General features: G+C 44.0%; 1 long non-coding RNA gene across 3 annotated transcripts in view; it reads left to right on the top strand.

Annotated features, from left to right (window-relative positions):
* LOC307189637 overlaps positions 1 to 23,023 on the top strand; it is a 2,307,304-nt gene that overhangs the window by 2,186,541 nt on the left and 97,740 nt on the right. The window contains exon 11 of one of the 3 annotated variants that reach the window (XR_013829232.1): positions 15,599 to 15,672. The exons of the other annotated variants lie outside the window; for them this stretch is intronic. This is a non-coding gene — a long non-coding RNA (uncharacterized lncRNA). Of the gene's footprint in view, positions 1 to 15,598; positions 15,673 to 23,023 lie in introns of those variants that run through there. 3 annotated transcript variants of the gene reach the window in all.

Below are 23,023 nucleotides of genomic sequence, written 5' to 3'. Positions count from 1 at the left end.
TTTTTGATTTTAATTTCCCTAAGCTATAGGACCATAAGTGGAATTGCCCTAGGCTCTGTTGCTTTGTTTTTTAGATGTTTCAGGAAACACCATACACTTCTCCCGAGTGTCTGTTGGCAATTTACATCCCGCCCATCAGCATAACAAGGCTCCCAGTTGTCCATGGCCTGTCCTGCCTTTCTGGATTTTACACTTTTTTCAGATGGCCCTTTTGACCGGGGGGAAGTGAGACTTCATTGTAGTGCAGATTTCCTTTGCAAGCTTGCTTGGTTGGCCAAAAAGGGCGTATGCGTTTTTTCCTGAATATATTCAGGAAAAAACGCATACGCCCTTTTTGGCCAAGTGCATCATTGTGGACGTTCTGCCTCTTTTCCTATGCTTTCAATGCAATTCCAGTCTACCTCCTGAAATCGGTTTCCTGCAATTCTGCCCCGCTTTCAAGTCCTCTGGGCAGCCTTACTTCAGTCTATTTTTGGACAATAGCTGTCATTTATAAGTCTGCAGGTTTGTGAATTACAGTGCCCCTGAGCTCCTTTCTTCAACTCGCTTTCTTGTGAGCTGGCCGCAACACCGCAGGATGGCTTCAGGCCCTAATCTGGTTCCGGCACGGCACGCTGAGCCTTTGGTTAATTCCTCTTCCTGGTGGGAAATGAGAGTTAAATTTGCCCGTCCAGACACCTCCAGCTAGTCTCTCATTGGTTCTCGCTATTCCTGTTCATCTTCCGCAGAAATTGCAAACTGGGCCAAACAGGAGGTTAAAGGTGCTGACTCTCCAAGTGGGGAGAGTGTTAGTAAAGCGTCTGGAATGTTGCACCCGAGTACCAGGGTACGAAAACTGAGACATATTTGAACACGTCTCCCGATCACATGGTTGATCATACTCTGGGTTCCACATGCATGTTTTAGCTGAAGGAAGAATACCTAAAACCTGGGTAGTTGAAACCCGTGGAATGGGTACCATGCAATATGACTTCAAAGGGTCTTCATTTGCTCACCGAACCTCTCCAATCCTATCACTGCTGCGTTTATGCCCCTGTACACATGCTTGATTCTCTTTCGGAGACATAGCAATCCATAGGTTTTAAGATACTTACTAGTCAGGTACATTCTTAGGCGTTTAATATGCGGTGTTGAGTCCATTTCGTTGAGCAAGGAGTAGCTCTTGTCTATTCCATATTTGGCTTAAGGAACTTTATCTGTGCTCATTTCAATCTCTGGTTTTATGCAGCACCCCAACTCACCTTTGCCCTTAAGCAAGCATAAGTTGGTTTTCTAAATTTGAGACCCTGTTCTGTTCTGTAATTCAGTTCCTGTGTAGCCAAGTTTACATTCCGTGTATTACTGATATCTTATGATGTTTCTTTTTCTGTGTGACTTATTTCAGTTAGAATCATCATACCTGAATCCACTCATTGTGCTACTAAGTGCCTGATGACACAGATTTCATTGCTGAGTGATATTGCTTTGTAAGTAAATACCACAACTTCTTTCTCCATTTTTCACTTTCTGCGATGTTGAACTTGTACTGTAAACGAGGTTCTTGTAAACAGAGCCGTTCCAAACTTTGGGGTGGCTGTGTCTTTTTGATTTTAATTTCCCTAAGCTATAGGACCATAAGTGGAAGTGCCCTAGGCTCTGTTGCTTTGTTTTTTAGATGTTTCAGGAAACACCATACACTTCTCCCGAGTGTCTGTTGGCAATTTACATCCCGCCCATCAGCATAACAAGGCTCCCAGTTCTCCATGGCCTGTCCTGCCTTTCTGGATTTTACACTGTTTTCAGATGGCCCTTTTGACCGGGGGGAAGTGAAACTTCATTGTAGTGCAGATTTCCTTTGCAAGCTTGCTTGGTTGGCCAAAAAGGGCGTATGCGTTTTTTCCTGAATATATTCAGGAAAAAACACATATGCCCTTTTTGGCCAAGTGCATCATTGTGGACGTTCTGCCTCTTTTCCTATGCTTTCAATGCAATTCCAGTCTACCTCCTGAAATCGGTTTCCTGCAATTCTGCCCCGCTTTCAAGTCCTCTTGGCAGCCTTACTTCAGTCTATTTTTGGACGATAGCTGTCATTTATAACTCTGCAGGTTTGTGAATTACACTGCCCCGGAGCTCCTTTCTTCAACTCGCTTTCTTGTGAGCTGGCCGCAACACCGCAGGATGGCTTCAGGCCCTAATCTGGTTCCGGCACGGCACGCTGAGCCTTTGGTTAATTCCTCTTCCTGGTGGGAAATGAGAGTTAAATTTGCCCGTCCAGACACCTCCAGCTAGTCTCTCATTGGTTCTCGCTATTCCTGTTCATCTTCCGCAGAAATTGCAAACTGGGCCAAACAGGAGGTTAAAGGTGCTGACTCTCCAAGTGGGGAGAGTGTTAGTAAAGCGTCTGGAATGTTGCACCCGAGTACCAGGGTACGAAAACTGAGACATATTTGAACACGTCTCCCGATCACATGGTTGATCATACTCTGGGTTCCACATGCATGTTTTAGCTGAAGGAAGAATACCTAAAACCTGGGTAGTTGAAACCCGTGGAATGGGTACCATGCAATATGACTTCAAAGGGTCTTCATTTGCTCACCGAACCTCTCCAATCCTATCACTGCTGCGTTTATGCCCCTGTACACATGCTTGATTCCCCTTCGGAGACATAGCAATCCATAGGTTTTAAGATACTTACTAGTCAGGTACATTCTTAGGCGTTTAATATGCGGTGTTGAGTCCATTTCGTTGAGCAAGGAGTAGCTCTTGTCTATTCCATATTTGGCTTAAGGAACTTTATCTGTGCTCATTTCAATCTCTGGTTTTATGCAGCACCCCAACTCACCTTTCCCCTTAAGCAAGCATAAGTTGGTTTTCTAAATTTGAGACCCTGTTCTGTTTTGGAATGCAGTTCCTGTGTAGCCAAGTTTACATTCCGTGTATTACTGATATCTTATGATGTTTCTTTTTCTGTGTGACTTATTTCAGTTAGAATCATCGTACCTGAATCCACTCATTATGCTGCTACGGGCCTGATGACATAGATTTCATTGCTGAGTGATACTGCATTGTACGTAAGTACCACAAGTTCTTTATCCATTTTTCACTTTCTGTGATATTGAACTTGTACGGTAAACGAGGTTCTTGTAAACGGAGGCGTCCCAAACTTTGGGGTGGCTGTGTCTTTTTGATTTTAATTTCCCTAAGCTATAGGACCATAAGTGGAAGTGCCCTAGGCTCTGTTGCTTTGTTTTTTAGATGTTTCAGGAAACACCATACACTTCTCCCGAGTGTCTGTTGGCAATTTACATCCCGCCCATCAGCATAACAAGGCTCCCAGTTCTCCATGGCCTGTCCTGCCTTTCTGGATTTTACACTTTTTTCAGATGGCCCTTTTGACCGGGGGGAAGTGAAACTTCATTGTAGTGCAGATTTCCTTTGCAAGCTTGCTTGGTTGGCCAAAAAGGGCGTATGCGTTTTTTCCTGAATATATTCAGGAAAAAACGCATACGCCCTTTTTGGCCAAGTGCATCATTGTGGACGTTCTGCCTCTTTTCCTATGCTTTCAATGCAATTCCAGTCTACCTCCTGAAATCGGTATCCTGCAATTCTGCCCCGCTTTCAAGTCCTCTTGGCAGCCTTACTTCAGTCTATTTTTGGACGATAGCTGTCATTTATAACTCTGCAGGTTTGTGAATTACAGTGCCCCTGAGCTCCTGCCTTCAACTCGCTTTCTTGTGAGCTGGCCGCAACACCGCAGGATGGCTTCAGGCCCTAATCTGGTTCCAACACGGCACGCTGAGCCTTTGGTTAATTCCTCTTCCTGGTGGGAAATGAGAGTTAAATTTGCCCGTCCAGACACCTCCAGCTAGTCTCTCATTGGTTCTCGCTATTCCTGTTCATCTTCCGCAGAAATTGCAAACTGGGCCAAACAGGAGGTTAAAGGTGCTGACTCTCCAAGTGGGGAGAGTGTTAGTAAAGCGTCTGGAATGTTGCACCCGAGTACCAGGGTACGAAAACTGAGACATATTTGAACACGTCTCCCGTTCACATGGTTGATCATACTTGGGTTCCCCATGCATGTTTTAGCTGAAGGAAGAATACCTAAAACCTGGGTAGTTGAAACCCGTGGAATGGGTACCATGCAATATGACTTCAAAGGGTCTTCATTTGCTCACCGAACCTCTCCAATCCTATCACTGCTGCGTTTATGCCCCTGTACACATGCTTGATTCCCCTTCGGAGACATAGCAATCCATAGGTTTTAAGATACTTACTAGTCAGGTACATTCTTAGGCGTTTAATATGCGGTGTTGAGTCCATTTCGTTGAGAAAGGAGTAGCTCTTGTCTATTCCATATTTGGCTTAAGGAACTTTATCTGTGCTCATTTCAATCTCTGGTTTTATGCAGCACCCCAACTCACCTTTCCCCTTAATCAAGCATAAGTTGGTTTTCTAAATTTGAGACCCTGTTCTGTTCTGTAATTCAGTTCCTGTGTAGCCAAGTTTCCATTCCGTGTATTAGTGATATCTTATGATGTTTCTTTTTCTGTGTGACTTACTTCAGTTAGAATCATCATACCTGAATCCACTCATTGTGCTGCTACGGGCCTGATGACATAGATTTCATTGCTGAGTGATATTGTTTTGTAACTGAATACCACAACTTTTTTATCCATTTTTCACTTTCTGCGATGTTGAACTTGTACTGTAAACGAGGTTCTTGTAAACAGAGCTTTTCCAAACTTTGGGGTGGCTGTGTCTTTTTGATTTTAATTTCCCTAAGCTATAGGACCATAAGTGGAAGTGCCATAGGCTCTGTTGCTTTGTTTTTTAGATGTTTCAGGAAACACCATACACTTCTCCCTAGTGTCTGTTGGCAATTTACATCCCTCCCATCAGCATAACAAGGCTCCCAGTTCTCAATGGCCTGTTGCCTTTCTGGATTTTACACTTTTTTCAGATGGCCCTTTTGACCGGGGGGAAGTGAGACTTCATTGTAGTGCAGATTTCCTTTGCAAGCTTGCTTGGTTGGCCAAAAAGGGCGTATGCGTTTTTTCCTGAATATATTCAGGAAAAAACGCATACGCCCTTTTTGGCCAAGTGCATCATTGTGGACGTTCTGCCTCTTTTCCTATGCTTTCAATGCAATTCCAGTCTACCTCCTGAAATCGGTTTCCTGCAATTCTGCCCCGCTTTCAAGTCCTCTTGGCAGCCTTACTTCAGTCTATTTTTGGACGATAGCTGTCATTTATAACTCTGCAGGTTTGTGAATTACAGTGCCCCTGAGCTCCTTTCTTCAACTCGCTTTCTTGTGACCTGGCCGCAACACCGCAGGATGGCTTCAGGCCCTAATCTTGTTCCGGCCCGGCATGCTGAGCCTTTGGTTAATTCCTCTTCCTGGTGGGAAATGAGAGTTAAATTTGACTGTCCAGACACCTCCAGCTAGCCACTCATTGGTTCTCGCTATTCCTGTTCATCTTCCGCAGAAATTGCAAACTGGGCCAAACAGGAGGTTAAAGGGACTGACTCTCCAAGTGGGGAGAGTGTTAGTAAAGCGTCTGGAATGTTGCACCCGAGTACCAGGGGAGGAAAACTGAGACATATTTGAACACGTCTCCCGTTCACATGGTTGATCATACTCTAGGTTCCACATGCATGTTTTAGCTGAAGGAAGAATACCTTAAACCTGGGTAGTTGAAACCCGTGGAATGGGTACCATGCAATATGACTTCAAAGGGTCTTCATTTGCTCACCGAACCTCTCCAATCCTATCACTGCTGTGTTCATGCCCCTGTACACATGTTTGATTCTCTTTCAGAGACATAGCAATCCATAGGTTTTAAGATACTTACTAGTCAGGTACATTCTTAGGCGTTTAATATGTGGTGTTGAGTCCATTTCGTTGAGCAAGGAGTAGCTCTTGTCTATTCCATATTTGGCTTAAGGAATTTTATCTGTGCTCATTTCAATCTCTGGTTTTATGCAGCACCCCCACTCACCTTTACCCTTAAGCAAGAATAAGTTGGTTTTCTAAATTTGAGACCCTGTTCTGTTCTGTAATTCAGTTCCTGTGTAGCCAAGTTTACATTCCGTGTATTACTGATATCTTATGATGTTTCTTTTTCTGTGTGACTTACTTCAGTTAGAATCATCATACCTGAATCCACTCATTGTGCTGCTAAGGGCCTGATGACACAGATTTCATTGCTGAGTGATATTGCTTTGTAAGTAAATACCACAAATTCTTTCTCCATTTTTCACTTTCTGCGATGTTCAACTTGTACTGTAAACGAGGTTCTTGTAAACAGAGCCGTTCCAAACTTTGGGGTGGCTGTGTCTTTTTGATTTTAATTTCCCTAAGCTATAGGACCATAAGTGGAAGTGCCCTAGGTTCTGTTGCTTTGTTTTTTAGATGTTTCAGGAAACACCATACACTTCTCCCGAGTGGTTGTTGGCAATTTACATCCCGCCCATCAGCATAACAAGGCTCCCAGTTCTCCATGGCCTGTCCTGCCTTTCTGGATTTTACACTTTTTTCAGATGGCCCTTTTGACCGGGGGGAAGTGAGACTTCATTGTAGTGCAGATTTCCTTTGCAAGCTTGCTTGGTTGGCCAAAAACTGCGTATGCGTTTTTTCCTGAATATATTCAGGAAAAAACGCATACGCCCTTTTTGGCCAAGTGCATCATTGTGGACGTTCTGCCTCTTTTCCTATGCTTTCAATGCAATTCCAGTCTACCTCCTGAAATCGGTTTCCTGCAATTCTGCCCCGCTTTCAAGTTCTCTTGGCAGCCTTACTTCAGTCTATTTTTGGACGATAGCTGTCATTTATAACTCTGCAGGTTTGTGAATTACAGTGCCCCTGAGCTCCTTTCTTCAACTCGCTTTCTTGTGAGCTGGCTGCTACACCGCAGGATGGCTTCTGGCCCTAATCTGGTTCCGGTACGGCACGCTGAGCCTTTGGTTATTTCCTCTTCCTGGTGGGAAATGAGAGTTAAATTTGCCCGTCCAGACACCTCCAGCTAGCCTCTCATTGGTTCTCGCTATTCCTGTTCATCTTCCGCAGAAATTGCAAACTGGGCCAAACAGGAGGTTAAAGGCGCTGACTCTCCAAGTGGGGAGAGTGTTAGTAAAGCGTCTGGAATGTTGCACCCGAGTACCAGGGGAGGAAAACTGAGACATATTTGAACACGTCTCCCGTTCACATGGTTGATCATACTTGGGTTCCACATGCATGTTTCAGCTGAAGGAAGAATACCTAAAACCTGGGTAGTTGAAACCCGTGGAATGGGTACCATGCAATATGACTTCAAAGGGTCTTCATTTGTTCACCGAACCTCTCCAATCCTATCACTGCTGCGTTTATGCCCCTGTACACATGTTTGATTCTCTTTCGGAGACATAGCAATCCATAGGTTTTAAGATACTTACTAGTCAGGTACATTCTTAGGCGTTTAATATGCGGTGTTGAGTCCATTTCTTTGAGCAAGGAGTAGCTCTTGTCTATTCGATATTTGACTTAAGGAATTTTATCTGTGCTCATTTCAATCTCTGGTTTTATGCCGCACCCCAACTCACCTTTACCCTTAAGCAAGCATAAGTTGGTGTTCTAATTTTGAGACCCTGTTCTGTTCTGTATTTCAGTTCCTGTGTAGCCAAGTTTACATTCCGTGTATTACTGATATCTTATGATGTTTCTTTTTCTGTGTGACTTATTTCAGTTAGAATCATCATACCTGAATCCACTCATTGTGCTGCTAAGGGCCTGATGACACAGATTTCATTGCTGAGTGATATTGCTTTGTAAGTAAATACCACAAATTCTTTCTCCATTTTTCACTTTCTGCGATGTTCAACTTGTACTGTAAACGAGGTTCTTGTAAACGGAGCCGTTCCAAACTTTGGGGTGGCTGTGTCTTTTTGATTTTAATTTCCCTAAGCTATAGGACCATAAGTGGAAGTGCCCTAGGTTCTGTTGCTTTGTTTTTTAGATGTTTCAGGAAACACCATACACTTCTCCCGAGTGGTTGTTGGCAATTTACATCCCGCCCATCAGCATAACAAGGCTCCCAGTTCTCCATGGCCTGTCCTGCCTTTCTGGATTTTACACTTTTTTCAGATGGCCCTTTTGACCGGGGGGAAGTGAGACTTCATTGTAGTGCAGATTTCCTTTGCAAGCTTGCTTGGTTGGCCAAAAAGGGCGTATGCGTTTTTTCCTGAATATATTCAGGAAAAAACGCATACGCCCTTTTTGGCCAAGTGCATCATTGTGGACGTTCTGCCTCTTTTCCTATGCTTTCAATGCAATTCCAGTCTACCTCCTGAAATCGGTTTCCTGCAATTCTGCCCCGCTTTCAAGTCCTCTTGGCAGCCTTACTTCAGTCTATTTTTGGACGATAGCTGTCATTTATAACTCTGCAGGTTTGTGAATTACAGTGCCCCTGAGCTCCTTTCTTCAACTCGCTTTCTTGTGACCTGGCTGCTACACCGCAGGATGGCTTCTGGCCCTAATCTGGTTCCGGTACGGCACGCTGAGCCTTTGGTTATTTCCTCTTCCTGGTGGGAAATGAGAGTTAAATTTGCCCGTCCAGACACCTCCAGCTAGCCTCTCATTGGTTCTCGCTATTCCTGTTCATCTTCCGCAGAAATTGCAAACTGGGCCAAACAGGAGGTTAAAGGCGCTGACTCTCCAAGTGGGGAGAGTGTTAGTAAAGCGTCTGGAATGTTGCACCCGAGTACCAGGGGAGGAAAACTGAGACATATTTGAACACGTCTCCCGTTCACATGGTTGATCATACTTGGGTTCCACATGCATGTTTTAGCTGAAGGAAGAATACCTAAAACCTGGGTAGTTGAAACCCGTGGAATGGGTACCATGCAATATGACTTCAAAGGGTCTTCATTTGTTCACCGAACCTCTCCAATCCTATCACTGCTGCGTTTATGCCCCTGTACACATGCTTGATTCTCTTTCGGAGACATAGCAATCCATAGGTTTTAAGATACTTACTAGTCAGGTACATTCTTAGGCGTTTAATATGCGGTGTTGAGTCCATTTCGTTGAGCAAGGAGTAGCTCTTGTCTATTCCATATTTGACTTAAGGAACTTTATCTGTGCTCATTTCAATCTCTGGTTTTATGCCGCACCCCAACTCACCTTTACCCTTAAGCAAGCATAAGTTGGTTTTCTAAATTTGAGACCCTGTTCTGTTCTGTAATTCAGTTCCTGTGTAGCCAAGTTTACATTCCGTGTATTACTGATATCTTATGATGTTTCTTTTTCTGTGTGACTTACTTCAGTTAGAATCATCATACCTGAATCCACTCATTGTGCTGCTAAGGGCCTGATGACACAGATTTCATTGCTGAGTGATATTGCTTTGTAAGTAAATACCACAACTTCTTTATCCATTTTTCACTTTCTGCGATGTTGAACTTGTACTGTAAACGAGGTTCTTGTAAACGGAGCCGTTCCAAACTTTGGGGTGGCTGTGTCTTTTTGATTTTAATTTCCCTAAGCTATAGGACCATAAGTGGAAGTGCCCTAGGTTCTGTTGCTTTGTTTTTTAGATGTTTCAGGAAACACCATACACTTCTCCCGAGTGGTTGTTGGCAATTTACATCCCGCCCATCAGCATAACAAGGCTCCCAGTTCTCCATGGCCTGTCCTGCCTTTCTGGATTTTACACTTTTTTCAGATGGCCCTTTTGACCGGGGGGAAGTGAGACTTCATTGTAGTGCAGATTTCCTTTGCAAGCTTGCTTGGTTGGCCAAAAAGGGCGTATGCGTTTTTTCCTGAATATATTCAGGAAAAAACGCATACGCCCTTTTTGGCCAAGTGCATCATTGTGGACGTTCTGCCTCTTTTCCTATGCTTTCAATGCAATTCCAGTCTACCTCCTGAAATCGGTTTCCTGCAATTCTGCCCCGTTTTCAAGTCCTCTTGGCAGCCTTACTTCAGTCTATTTTTGGACGATAGCTGTCATTTATAACTCTGCAGGTTTGTGAATTACAGTGCCCCTGAGCTCCTTTCTTCAACTCGCTTTCTTTTGAGCTGGCCGCAACACCGCAGGATGGCTTCAGGCCCTAATCTGGTTCCGGTACGGCACGCTGAGCCTTTGGTTATTTCCTCTTCCTGGTGGGAAATGAGAGTTAAATTTGCCCGTCCAGACACCTCCAGCTAGTCTCTCATTGGTTCTCGCTATTCCTGTTCATCTTCCACAGAAATTGCAAACTGGGCCAAACAGGAGGTTAAAGGCGCTGACTCTCCAAGTCGGGAGAGTGTTAGTAAAGCGTCTGGAATGTTGCACCCGAGTACCAGGGGAGGAAAACTGAGACATATTTGAACACGTCTCCCGTTCACATGGTTGATCATACTTGGGTTCCACATGCATGTTTTAGCTGAAGGAAGAATACCTTAAACCTGGAGAGTTCAGACCCGTGTAATGGGTACCATGCAATATGACTTCAAAGGGTCTTCATTTGCTCACCGAACCTCTCCAATCCTATCACTGCTGCGTTTATGCCCCTGTACACACGCTTGATTCTCTTTTGGAAACATAGCAATCCATAGGTTTTAAGATACTTACTAGTCAGGTACATTCTTAGGCGTTTAATATGGGGTGTTGAGTCCATTTCGTTGAGCAAGGAGTAGCTCTTGTCTATTCCATATTTGGCTTAAGGAACTTTATCTGTGCTCATTTCAATCTCTGCTTTTATGCAGCACCCCAACTCACCTTTCCCCTTAAGCAAGCATAAGTTGGTTTTCTAAATTTGAGACCCTGTTCTGTTCTGTAATTCAGTTCCTGTGTAGCCAAGTTTCCATTCCGTGTATTACTGATATCTTATGATGTTTCTTTTCTGTGTGACTTATTTCAGTTAGAATCATCATACCTGAATCCACTCATTGTGCTGCTACGGGCCTGATGACACAGATTTCATTGCTGAGTGATATTGCTTTGTAAGTAAATACCACAACTTCTTTATCCATTTTTCACTTTCTGCGATGTTGAACTTGTACTGTAAACGAGGTTCTTGTAAACAGAGCCGTTCCAAACTTTGGGGTGGCTGTGTCTTTTTGATTTTAATTTCCCTAAGCTATAGGACCATAAGTGGAAGTGCCCTAGGCTCTGTTGCTTTGTTTTTTAGATGTTTCAGGAAACACCATACACTTCTCCCGAGTGTCTGTTGGCAATTTACATCCCGCCCATCAGCATAACAAGGCTCCCAGTTCTCCATGGCCTGTCCTGCCTTTCTGGATTTTACACTTTTTTCAGATGGCCCTTTTGACCGGGGGGAAGTGAGACTTCATTGTAGTGCAGATTTCCTTTGCAAGCTTGCTTGGTTGGCCAAAAAGGGCGTATGCGTTTTTTCCTGAATATATTCAGGAAAAAACGCATACGCCCTTTTTGGCCAAGTGCATCATTGTGGACGTTCTGCCTCTTTTCCTATGCTTTCAATGCAATTCCAGTCTACCTCCTGAAATCGGTTTCCTGCAATTCTGCCCCGCTTTCAAGTCCTCTTGGCAGCCTTACTTCAGTCTATTTTTGGACGATAGCTGTCATTTATAACTCTGCAGGTTTGTGAATTACAGTGCCCCTGAGCTCCTTTCTTCAACTCGCTTTCTTTTGAGCTGGCCGCAACACCGCAGGATGGCTTCAGGCCCTAATCTGGTTCCGGTACGGCACGCTGAGCCTTTGGTTATTTCCTCTTCCTGGTGGGAAATGAGAGTTAAATTTGCCCGTCCAGACACCTCCAGCTAGTCTCTCATTGGTTCTCGCTATTCCTGTTCATCTTCCACAGAAATTGCAAACTGGGCCAAACAGGAGGTTAAAGGCGCTGACTCTCCAAGTCGGGAGAGTGTTAGTAAAGCGTCTGGAATGTTGCACCCGAGTACCAGGGGAGGAAAACTGAGACATATTTGAACATGTCTCCCGTTCACATGGTTTATCATACTTGGGTTCCACATGCATGTTTTAGCTGAAGGAAGAATACCTTAAACCTGGAGAGTTCAGACCCGTGTAATGGGTACCATGCAATATGACTTCAAAGGGTCTTCATTTGCTCACCGAACCTCTCCAATCCTATCACTGCTGCGTTTATGCCCCTGTACACACGCTTGATTCTCTTTTGGAAACATAGCAATCCATAGGTTTTAAGATACTTACTAGTCAGGTACATTCTTAGGCGTTTAATATGCGGTGTTGAGTCCATTTCGTTGAGCAAGGAGTAGCTCTTGTCTATTCCATATTTGGCTTAAAGAACTTTATCTGTGCTCATTTCAATCTCTGGTTTTATGCAGCACCCCAACTCACCTTTACCCTTAAGCAAGCATAAGTTGGTTTTCTAAATTTGAGAACCTGTTCTGTTTTGGAATTCAGTTCCTGTGTAGCCAAGTTTACATTCCGTGTATTAGTGATATCTTATGATGTTTCTTTTTCTGTGTGACTTATTTCAGTTAGAATCATCGTACCTGAATCCACTCATTGTGCTGCTAAGGGCCTGATGACACAGATTTCATTGCTGAGTGATATTGCTTTGTAAGTAAATACGACAACTTCTTTATCCATTTTTCACTTTCTGCGATGTTGAACTTGTACTGTAAACGAGGTTCTTGTAAACAGAGCCGTTCCAAACTTTGGGGTGGCTGTGTCTTTTTGATTTTAATTTCCCTAAGCTATAGGACCATAAGTGGCAGTGCCCTAGGCTCTGTTGCTTTGTTTTTTAGATGTTTCTGGAAACACCATACACTTCTCCCGAGTGTCTGTTGGCAATTTACATCCCGCCCATCAGCATAACAAGGCTCCCAGTTCTCCATGGCCTGTCCTGCCTTTCTGGATTTTACACTTTTTTCAGATGGCCCTTTTGCCCGGTGGGAAGTGAGACTTCATTGTAGTGCAGATTTCCTTTGCAAGCTTGCTTGGTTGGCCAAAAAGGGCGTATGCGTTTTTTCCTGAATATATTCAGGAAAAAACGCATACGCCCTTTTTGGCCAAGTGCATCATTGTGGACGTTCTGCCTCTTTTTCTATGCTTTCAGTGCAATTCCATTCTACCTCCTGAAATCGGTTTCCTGCAATTCTGCCCCGCTTTAAAGTCCTCTTGGCAGCCTTACTTCAGTCTATTTTTGGACGATAGCTGTCATTTATAACTCTGCAGGTTTGTGAATTACAGTGCCCCTGAGCTCCTTTGTTCAACTCGCTTTCATTTGAGCTGGCTGCAACACCGCAGGATGGCTTCAGGCTCTAATCTGGTTCCGCTACGGCACGCTGAGCCTTTGGTTAATTCCTCTTCCTGGTGGGAAATGAGAGTTAAATTTGCCCGTCCAGACACCTCCAGCTAGCCTCTCATTGGTTCTCGCTATTCCTGTTCATCTTCCGCAGAAATTGCAAACTGGGCCAAACAGGAGGTTAAAGGCGCTGACTCTCCAAGTGGGGAGAGTGTTAGTAAAGCGTCTGGAATGTTGCACCCGAGTACCAGGGGAGGAAAACTGAGACATATTTGAACACGTCTCCCGTTCACATGGTTGATCATACTTGGGTTCCACATGCATGTTTTAGCTGAAGGAAGAATACCTTAAACCTGGGTAGTTGAAACCCGTGGAATGGGTACCATGCAATATGACTTCAAAGGGTCTTCATTTGCTCACCGAACCTCTCCAATCCTATCACTGCTGCGTTTATGCCCCTGTACACATGCTTGATTCTCTTTCGGAGACATAGCAATCCATAGGTTTTAAGATACTTACTAGTCAGGTACATTCTTAGGCGTTTAATATGCGGTGTTGAGTCCATTTCGTTGAGCAAGGAGTAGCTCTTGTGTATTCCATATTTGGCTTAAGGAACTTTATCTGTGCTCATTTCAATCTCTGGTTTTATGCAGCAACCCAACTCACCTTTCCCCTTAAGCAAGCATAAGTTGGTTTTCTAAATTTGAGACCCTGTTCTGTTTTGGAATTCAGTTCCTGTGTAGCCAAGTTTACATTCCGTGTATTAGTGATATCTTATGATGTTTCTTTTTCTGTGTGACTTATTTCAGTTAGAATCATCGTACCTGAATCTACTCATTATGCTGCTACGGGCCTGATGACATAGATTTCATTGCTGAGTGATACTGCATTGTACGTAAGTACCACAAGTTCTTTATCCATTTTTCACTTTCTGCAATGTTGAACTTGTACTGTAAACGAGGTTCTTGTAAACAGAGCCGTTCCAAACTTTGGGGTGGCTGTGTCTTTTTGATTTTAATTTCCCTAAGCTATAGGACCATAAGTGGAAGTGCCCTAGGCTCTGTTGCTTTGTTTTTTAGATGTTTCAGGAAACACCATACACTTCTCCCGAGTGGTTGTTGGCAATTTACATCCCGCCCATCAGCATAACAAGGCTCCCAGTTCTCCATGGCCTGTCCTGCCTTTCTGGATTTTACACTTTTTTCAGATGGCCCTTTTGACCGGGGGGAAGTGAGACTTCATTGTAGTGCAGATTTCCTTTGCAAGCTTGCTTGGTTGGCCAAAAAGGGCGTATGCGTTTTTTCCTGAATATATTCAGGAAAAAATGCATACGCCCTTTTTGGCCAAGTGCATCATTGTGGACGTTCTGCCTCTTTTCCTATGCTTTCAATGCAATTCCAGTCTACCTCCTGAAATCGGTTTCCTGCAATTCTGCCCCGCTTTCAAGTCCTCTTGGCAGCCTTACTTCAGTCTATTTTTGGACGATAGCTGTCATTTATAACTCTGCAGGTTTGTGAATTACAGTGCCCCTGAGCTCCTTTCTTCAACTCGCTTTCTTGTGACCTGGCCGCAACACCGCAGGATGGCTTCAGGACCTAATCTGGTTCCGGCCCGGCACGCTGAGCCTTTGGTTAATTCCTCTTCCTGGTGGGAAATGAGAGTTAAATTTGCCCGTCCAGACACCTCCAGCTAGTCTCTCATTGGTTCTCGCTATTCCTGTTCATCTTCCGCAGAAATTGCAAACTGGGCCAAACAGGAGGTTAAAGGGACTGACTCTCCAAGTCGGGAGAGTGTTAGTAAAGCGTCTGGAATGTTGCACCCGAGTACCAGGGTACGAAAACTGAGACATATTTGAACACGTCTCCCGATCACATGGTTGATCATACTCTAGGTTCCACATGCATGTTTTAGCTGAAGGAAGAATACCTTAAACCTGGGTAGTTGAAACCCGTGGAATGGGTACCATGCAATATGACTTCAAAGTGTCTTCATTTGCGCACCGAACCTCTCCAATCCTATCACTGCTGCGTTTATGCCCCTGTACACATGCTTGATCTCTTTTGGAGACATAGCAATCCATAGGTTTTAAGATACTTACTAGTCAGGAACATTCTTAGGCGTTTAATATGGGGTGTTGAGTCCATTTCTTTGAGCAAGGAGTAGCTCTTGTCTATTCCATATTTGGCTTAAGGAACTTTATCTGTGCTCATTTCAATCTCTGGTTTTATGCAGCACCCCAACTCACCTTTCCCCTTAAGCAAGCATAAGTTGGTTTTCTAAATTTGAGACCCTGTTCTGTTCTGTAATTCAGTTCCTGTGTAGCCAAGTTTACATTCCGTGTATTACTGATATCTTATGATGTTTCTTTTTCTGTGTGACTTATTTCAGTTAGAATCATCGTACCTGAATCCACTCATTGTGCTGCTACGGGCCTGATGACACAGATTTCATTGCTGAGTGATATTGCTTTGTAAGTAAATACCACAACTTCTTTATCCATTTTTCACTTTCTGCGATGTTGAACTTGTACTGTAAACGAGGTTCTTGTAAACAGAGCCGTTCCAAACTTTGGGGTGGCTGTGTCTTTTTGATTTTAATTTCCCTAAGCTATAGGACCATAAGTGGAAGTGCCCTAGGCTCTGTTGCTTTGTTTTTTAGATGTTTCAGGAAACACCATACACTTCTCCCAAGTGTCTGTTGGCAATTTACATCCCGCCCATCAGCATAACAAGGCTCCCAGTTCTCAATGGCCTGTTGCCTTTCTGGATTTTACACTTTTTTCAGATGGCCCTTTTGACCGGGGGGAAGTGAGACTTCATTGTAGTGCAGATTTCCTTTGCAAGCTTGCTTGGTTGGCCAAAAAGGGCGTATGCGTTTTTCCCTGAATATATTCAGGAAAAAACGCATACGCCCTTTTTGGCCAAGTGCATCATTGTGGACGTTCTGCCTCTTTTCCTATGCTTTCAATGCAATTCCAGTCTACCTCCTGAAATCGGTTTCCTGCAATGCTGCCCCGCTTTCAAGTCCTCTTGGCAGCCTTACTTCAGTATATTTTTGGACGATAGCTGTCATTTATAACTCTGCAGGTTTGTGAATTACAGTGCCCCTGAGCTCCTTTCTTCAACTCGCTTTCTTTTGAGCTGGCCGCAACACCGCAGGATGGCTTCAGACCCTAATCTGGTTCCGGTACGGCACGCTGAGCCTTTGGTTATTTCCTCTTCCTGGTGGGAAATGAGAGTTAAATTTGCCCGTCCAGACACCTCCAGCTAGCCTCTCATTGGTTCTCGCTATTCCTGTTCATCTTCCGCAGAAATTGCAAACTGGGCCAAACAGGAGGTTAAAGGCGCTGACTCTCCAAGTGGGGAGAGTGTTAGTAAAGCGTCTGGAATGTTGCACCCGAGTACCAGGGTACGAAAACTGAGACATATTTGAACACGTCTCCCGTTCACATGGTTGATCATACTTGGGTTCCACATGCATGTTTTAGCTGAAGGAAGAATACCTAAAACCTGGGTAGTTGAAACCCGTGGAATGGGTACCATGCAATATGACTTCAAAGGGTCTTCATTTGCTCACCGAACCTCTCCAATCCTATCACTGCTGCGTTTATGCCCCTGTACACATGCTTGATTCTCTTTTGGAGACATAGCAATCCATAGGTTTTAAGATACTTACTAGTCAGGTACATTCTTAGGCGTTTAATATGCGGTGTTGAGTCCATTTCATTGAGCAAGGAGTAGCTCTTGTCTATTCCATATTTGGCTTAAGGAACTTTATCTGTGCTCATTTCAATCTCTGGTTTTATGCAGCAACCCAACTCACCTTTACCCTTAAGCAAGCATAAGTTGGTTTTCTAAATTTGAGACCCTGTTCTGTTCTGTAATTCAGTTCCTGTGTAGCCAAGTTTACATTCCGTGTATTACTGATATCTTATGATGTTTCTTTTTCTGTGTGACTTATTTCAGTTAGAATCATCGTACCTGAATCCACTCATTGTGCTGCTACGGGCCTGATGACACAGATTTCATTGCTGAGTGATATTGCTTTGTAAGTAAATACCACAACTTCTTTATCCATTTTTCACTTTCTGCGATGTTGAACTTGTACTGTAAACGAGGTTCTTGTAAACAGAGCCGTTCCAAACTTTGGGGTGGCTGTGTCTTTTTGATTTTAATTTCCCTAAGCTATAGGACCATAAGTGGAAGTGCCCTAGGCTCTGTTGCTTTGTTTTTTAGATGTTTCAGGAAACACCATACACTTCTCCCAAGTGTCTGTTGGCAATTTACATCCCGCCCATCAGCATAACAAGGCTCCCAGTTCTCAATGGCCTGTTGCCTTTCTGGATTTTACACTTTTTTCAGATGGCCCTTTTGACCGGGGGGAAGTGAGACTTCATTGTAGTGCAGATTTCCTTTGCAAGCTTGCTTGGTTGGCCAAAAAGGGCGTATGCGTTTTTCCCTGAATATATTCAGGAAAAAACACATACGCCCTTTTTGGCCAAGTGCATCATTGTGGACGTTCTGCCTCTTTTCCTATGCTTTCAATGCAATTCCAGTCTACCTCCTGAAATCGGTTTCCTGCAATTCTGCCCCGCTTTCAAGTCCTCTTGGCAGCCTTACTTCAGTATATTTTTGGACGATAGCTGTCATTTATAACTCTGCAGGTTTGTGAATTACAGTGCCCCTGAGCTCCTTTCTTCAACTCGCTTTGTTTTGAGCTGGCCGCAACACCGCAGGATGGCTTCAGGCCCTAATCTGGTTCCGGTACGGCACGCTGAGCCTTTGGTTATTTCCTCTTCCTGGTGGGAAATGAGAGTTAAATTTGCCCGTCCAGACACCTCCAGCTAGCCTCTCATTGGTTCTCGCTATTCCTGTTCATCTTCCGCAGAAATTGCAAACTGGGCCAAACAGGAGGTTAAAGGCGCTGACTCTCCAAGTGGGGAGAGTGTTAGTAAAGCGTCTGGAATGTTGCACCCGAGTACCAGGGGAGGAAAACTGAGACATATTTGAACACGTCTCCCGTTCACATGGTTGATCATACTTGGGTTCCACATGCATGTTTTAGCTGAAGGAAGAATACCTAAAACCTGGGTAGTTGAAACCCGTGGAATGGGTACCATGCAATATGACTTCAAAGGGTCTTCATTTGCTCACCGAACCTCTCCAATCCTATCACTGCTGCGTTTATGCCCCTGTACACATGCTTGATTCTCTTTCGGAGACATAGCAATCCATAGGTTTTAAGATACTTACTAGTCAGGTACATTCTTAGGCGTTTAATATGCGGTGTTGAGTCCATTTCGTTGAGCAAGGAGTAGCTCTTGTCTATTCCATATTTGGCTTAAGGAACTTTATCTGTGCTCATTTCAATCTCTGGTTTTATGCAGCAACCCAACTCACCTTTACCCTTAAGCAAGCATAAGTTGGTTTTCTAAATTTGAGACCCTGTTCTGTTTTGGAATTCAGTTCCTGTGTAGCCAAGTTTCCATTCCGTGTATTACTGATATCTTATGATGTTTCTTTTTCTGTGTGACTTATTTCAGTTAGAATCATCGTACATGAATCTACTCATTATGCTGCTACGGGCCTGATGACATAGATTTCATTGCTGAGTGATACTGCATTGTACGTAAGTACCACAAGTTCTTTATCCATTTTTCACTTTCTGCGATGTTGAACTTGTACTGTAAACGAGGTTCTTGTAAACAGAGCCGTTCCAAACTTTGGGGTGGCTGTGTCTTTTTGATTTTAATTTCCCTAAGCTATAGGACCATAAGTGGAAGTGCCCTAGGCTCTGTTGCTTTGTTTTTTAGATGTTTCAGGAAACACCATACACTTCTCCCGAGTGGTTGTTGGCAATTTACATCCCGCCCATCAGCATAACAAGGCTCCCAGTTCTCCATGGCCTGTCCTGCCTTTCTGGATTTTACACTTTTTTCAGATGGCCCTTTTGACCAGGGGGAAGTGAGACTTCATTGTAGTGCAGATTTCCTTTGCAAGCTTGCTTGGTTGGCCAAATAGGGCGTATGCGTTTTTTCCTGAATATATTCAGGAAAAAAACGCATACGCCCTTTTTGGCCAAGTGCATCATTGTGGACGTTCTGCCTCTTTTCCTATGCTTTCAATGCAATTCCAGTCTACCTCCTGAAATCGGTTTCCTGCAATTCTGCCCCGCTTTCAAGTCCTCTTGGCAGCCTTACTTCAGTCTATTTTTGGACGATAGCTGTCATTTATAACTCTGCAGGTTTGTGAATTACAGTGCCCCTGAGCTCCTTTCTTCAACTCGCTTTCTTGTGACCTGGCCGCAACACCGCAGGATGGCTTCAGGCCCTAATCTGGTTCCGGCACGGCACGCTGAGCCTTTGGTTAATTCCTCTTCCTGGTGGGAAATGAGAGTTAAATTTGCCCGTCCAGACACCTCCAGCTAGCCTCTCATTGGTTCTCGCTATTCCTGTTCATCTTCCGCAGAAATTGCAAACTGGGCCAAACAGGAGGTTAAAGGGACTGACTCTCCAAGTCGGGAGAGTGTTAGTAAAGCGTCTGGAATGTTGCACCCAAGTACCAGGGTACGAAAACTGAGACATAATTGAACACATCTCCCGATCACATGGTTGATCATACTCTAGGTTCCACATGCATGTTTTAGCTGAAGGAAGAATACCTTAAACCTGGGTAGTTGAAACCCGTGGAATGGGTACCATGCAATATGACTTCAAAGGGTCTTCATTTGCTCACCGAACCTCTCCAATCCTATCACTGCTGCGTTTATGCCCCTGTACACATGCTTGATTCTCTTTTGGAGACATAGCAATCCATAGGTTTTAAGATACTTACTAGTCAGGAACATTCTTAGGCGTTTAATATGGGGTGTTGAGTCCATTTCGTTGAGCAAGGAGTAGCTCTTGTCTATTCCATATTTGGCTTAAGGAACTTTATCTGTGCTCATTTCAATCTCTGGTTTTATGCAGCACCCCAACTCACCTTTAACCTTAAGCAAGCATAAGTTGGTTTTCTAAATTTGAGACCCTGTTCTGTTCTGTAATTCAGTTCCTGTGTAGGCAAGTTTACATTCCGTGTATTAGTGATATCTTATGATGTTTCTTTTTCTGTGTGACTTACTTCAGTTAGAATCATCATACCTGAATCCACTCATTGTGCTGCTAAGGGCCTGATGACACAGATTTCATTGCTGAGTGATATTGCTTTGTAAGTAAATACCACAACTTCTTTATCCATTTTTCACTTTCTGCGATGTTGAACTTGTACTGTAAACGAGGTTCTTGTAAACAGAGCCGTTCCAAACTTTGGGGTGGCTGTGTCTTTTTGATTTTAATTTCCCTAAGCTATAGGACCATAAGTGGAAGTGCCCTAGGTTCTGTTGCTTTGTTTTTTAGATGTTTCAGGAAACACCATACACTTCTCCCGAGTGGTTGTTGGCAATTTACATCCCGCCCATCAGCATAACAAGGCTCCCAGTTCTCCATGGCCTGTCCTGCCTTTCTGGATTTTACAGTTTTTTCAGATGGCCCATTTGACCGGGGGGAAGTGAGACTTCATTGTAGTGCAGATTTCCTTTGCAAGCTTGCTTGGTTGGCCAAAAAGGGCGTATGCGTTTTTTCCTGAATATATTCAGGAAAAAACGCATACGCCCTTTTTGGCCAAGTGCATCATTGTGGACGTTCTGCCTCTTTTCCTATGCTTTCAATGCAATTCCAGTCTACCTCCTGAAATCGGTTTCCTGCAATTCTGCCCCGCTTTCAAGTCCTCTTGGCAGCCTTACTTCAGTATATTTTTGGACGATAGCTGTCATTTATAACTCTGCAGGTTTGTGAATTACAGTGCCCCTGAGCTCCTTTCTTCAACTCGCTTTCTTTTGAGCTGGCCGCAACACCGCAGGATGGCTTCAGGCCCTAATCTGGTTCCGGTACGGCACGCTGAGCCTTTGGTTATTTCCTCTTCCTGGTGGGAAATGAGAGTTAAATTTGCCCGTCCAGACACCTCCAGCTAGCCTCTCATTGGTTCTCGCTATTCCTGTTCATCTTCCGCAGAAATTGCAAACTGGGCCAAACAGGAGGTTAAAGGCGCTGACTCTCCAAGTGGGGAGAGTGTTAGTAAAGCGTCTGGAATGTTGCACCCGAGTACCAGGGGAGGAAAACTGAGACATATTTGAACACGTCTCCCGTTCACATGGTTGATCATACTTGGGTTCCACATGCATGTTTTAGCTGAAGGAAGAATACCTAAAACCTGGGTAGTTGAAACCCGTGGAATGGGTACCATGCAATATGATTTCAAAGGGTCTTCATTTGCTCACCGAACCTCTCCAATCCTATCACTGCTGCGTTTATGCCCCTGTACACATGCTTGATTCTCTTTCGGAGACATAGCAATCCATAGGTTTTAAGATACTTACTAGTCAGGTACATTCTTAGGCGTTTAATATGCGGTGTTGAGTCCATTTCGTTGAGCAAGGAGTAGCTCTTGTCTATTCCATATTTGGCTTAAGGAACTTTATCTGTGCTCATTTCAATCTCTGGTTTTATGCAGCAACCCAACTCACCTTTACCCTTAAGCAAGCATAAGTTGGTTTTCTAAATTTGAGACCCTGTTCTGTTTTGGAATTCAGTTCCTGTGTAGCCAAGTTTACATTCCGTGTATTACTGATATCTTATGATGTTTCTTTTTCTGTGTGACTTATTTCAGTTAGAATCATCGTACATGAATCTACTCATTATGCTGCTACGGGCCTGATGACATAGATTTCATTGCTGAGTGATACTGCATTGTACGTAAGTACCACAAGTTCTTTATCCATTTTTCACTTTCTGCGATGTTGAACTTGTACTGTAAACGAGGTTCTTGTAAACAGAGCCGTTCCAAACTTTGGGGTGGCTGTGTCTTTTTGATTTTAATTTCCCTAAGCTATAGGACCATAAGTGGAAGTGCCCTAGGCTCTGTTGCTTTGTTTTTTAGATGTTTCAGGAAACACCATACACTTCTCCCGAGTGGTTGTTGGCAATTTACATCCCGCCCATCAGCATAACAAGGCTCCCAGTTCTCCATGGCCTGTCCTGCCTTTCTGGATTTTACACTTTTTTCAGATGGCCCTTTTGACCAGGGGGAAGTGAGACTTCATTGTAGTGCAGATTTCCTTTGCAAGCTTGCTTGGTTGGCCAAATAGGGCGTATGCGTTTTTTCCTGAATATATTCAGGAAAAAAACGCATACGCCCTTTTTGGCCAAGTGCATCATTGTGGACGTTCTGCCTCTTTTCCTATGCTTTCAATGCAATTCCAGTCTACCTCCTGAAATCGGTTTCCTGCAATTCTGCCCCGCTTTCAAGTCCTCTTGGCAGCCTTACTTCAGTCTATTTTTGGACGATAGCTGTCATTTATAACTCTGCAGGTTTGTGAATTACAGTGCCCCTGAGCTCCTTTCTTCAACTCGCTTTCTTGTGACCTGGCCGCAACACCGCAGGATGGCTTCAGGACCTAATCTGGTTCCGGCACGGCACGCTGAGCCTTTGGTTAATTCCTCTTCCTGGTGGGAAATGAGAGTTAAATTTGCCCGTCCAGACACCTCCAGCTAGCCTCTCATTGGTTCTCGCTATTCCTGTTCATCTTCCGCAGAAATTGCAAACTGGGCCAAACAGGAGGTTAAAGGGACTGACTCTCCAAGTCGGGAGAGTGTTAGTAAAGCGTCTGGAATGTTGCACCCAAGTACCAGGGTACGAAAACTGAGACATATTTGAACACATCTCCCGATCACATGGTTGATCATACTCTAGGTTCCACATGCATGTTTTAGCTGAAGGAAGAA

The sequence above is a fragment of the Stenella coeruleoalba genome (genome assembly GCF_951394435.1).
Source record: "Stenella coeruleoalba genome assembly, chromosome: 7".
NCBI lineage: Eukaryota > Metazoa > Chordata > Mammalia > Artiodactyla > Delphinidae > Stenella > Stenella coeruleoalba.
This window is presented reverse-complemented; position numbering and strand designations above follow the sequence as displayed.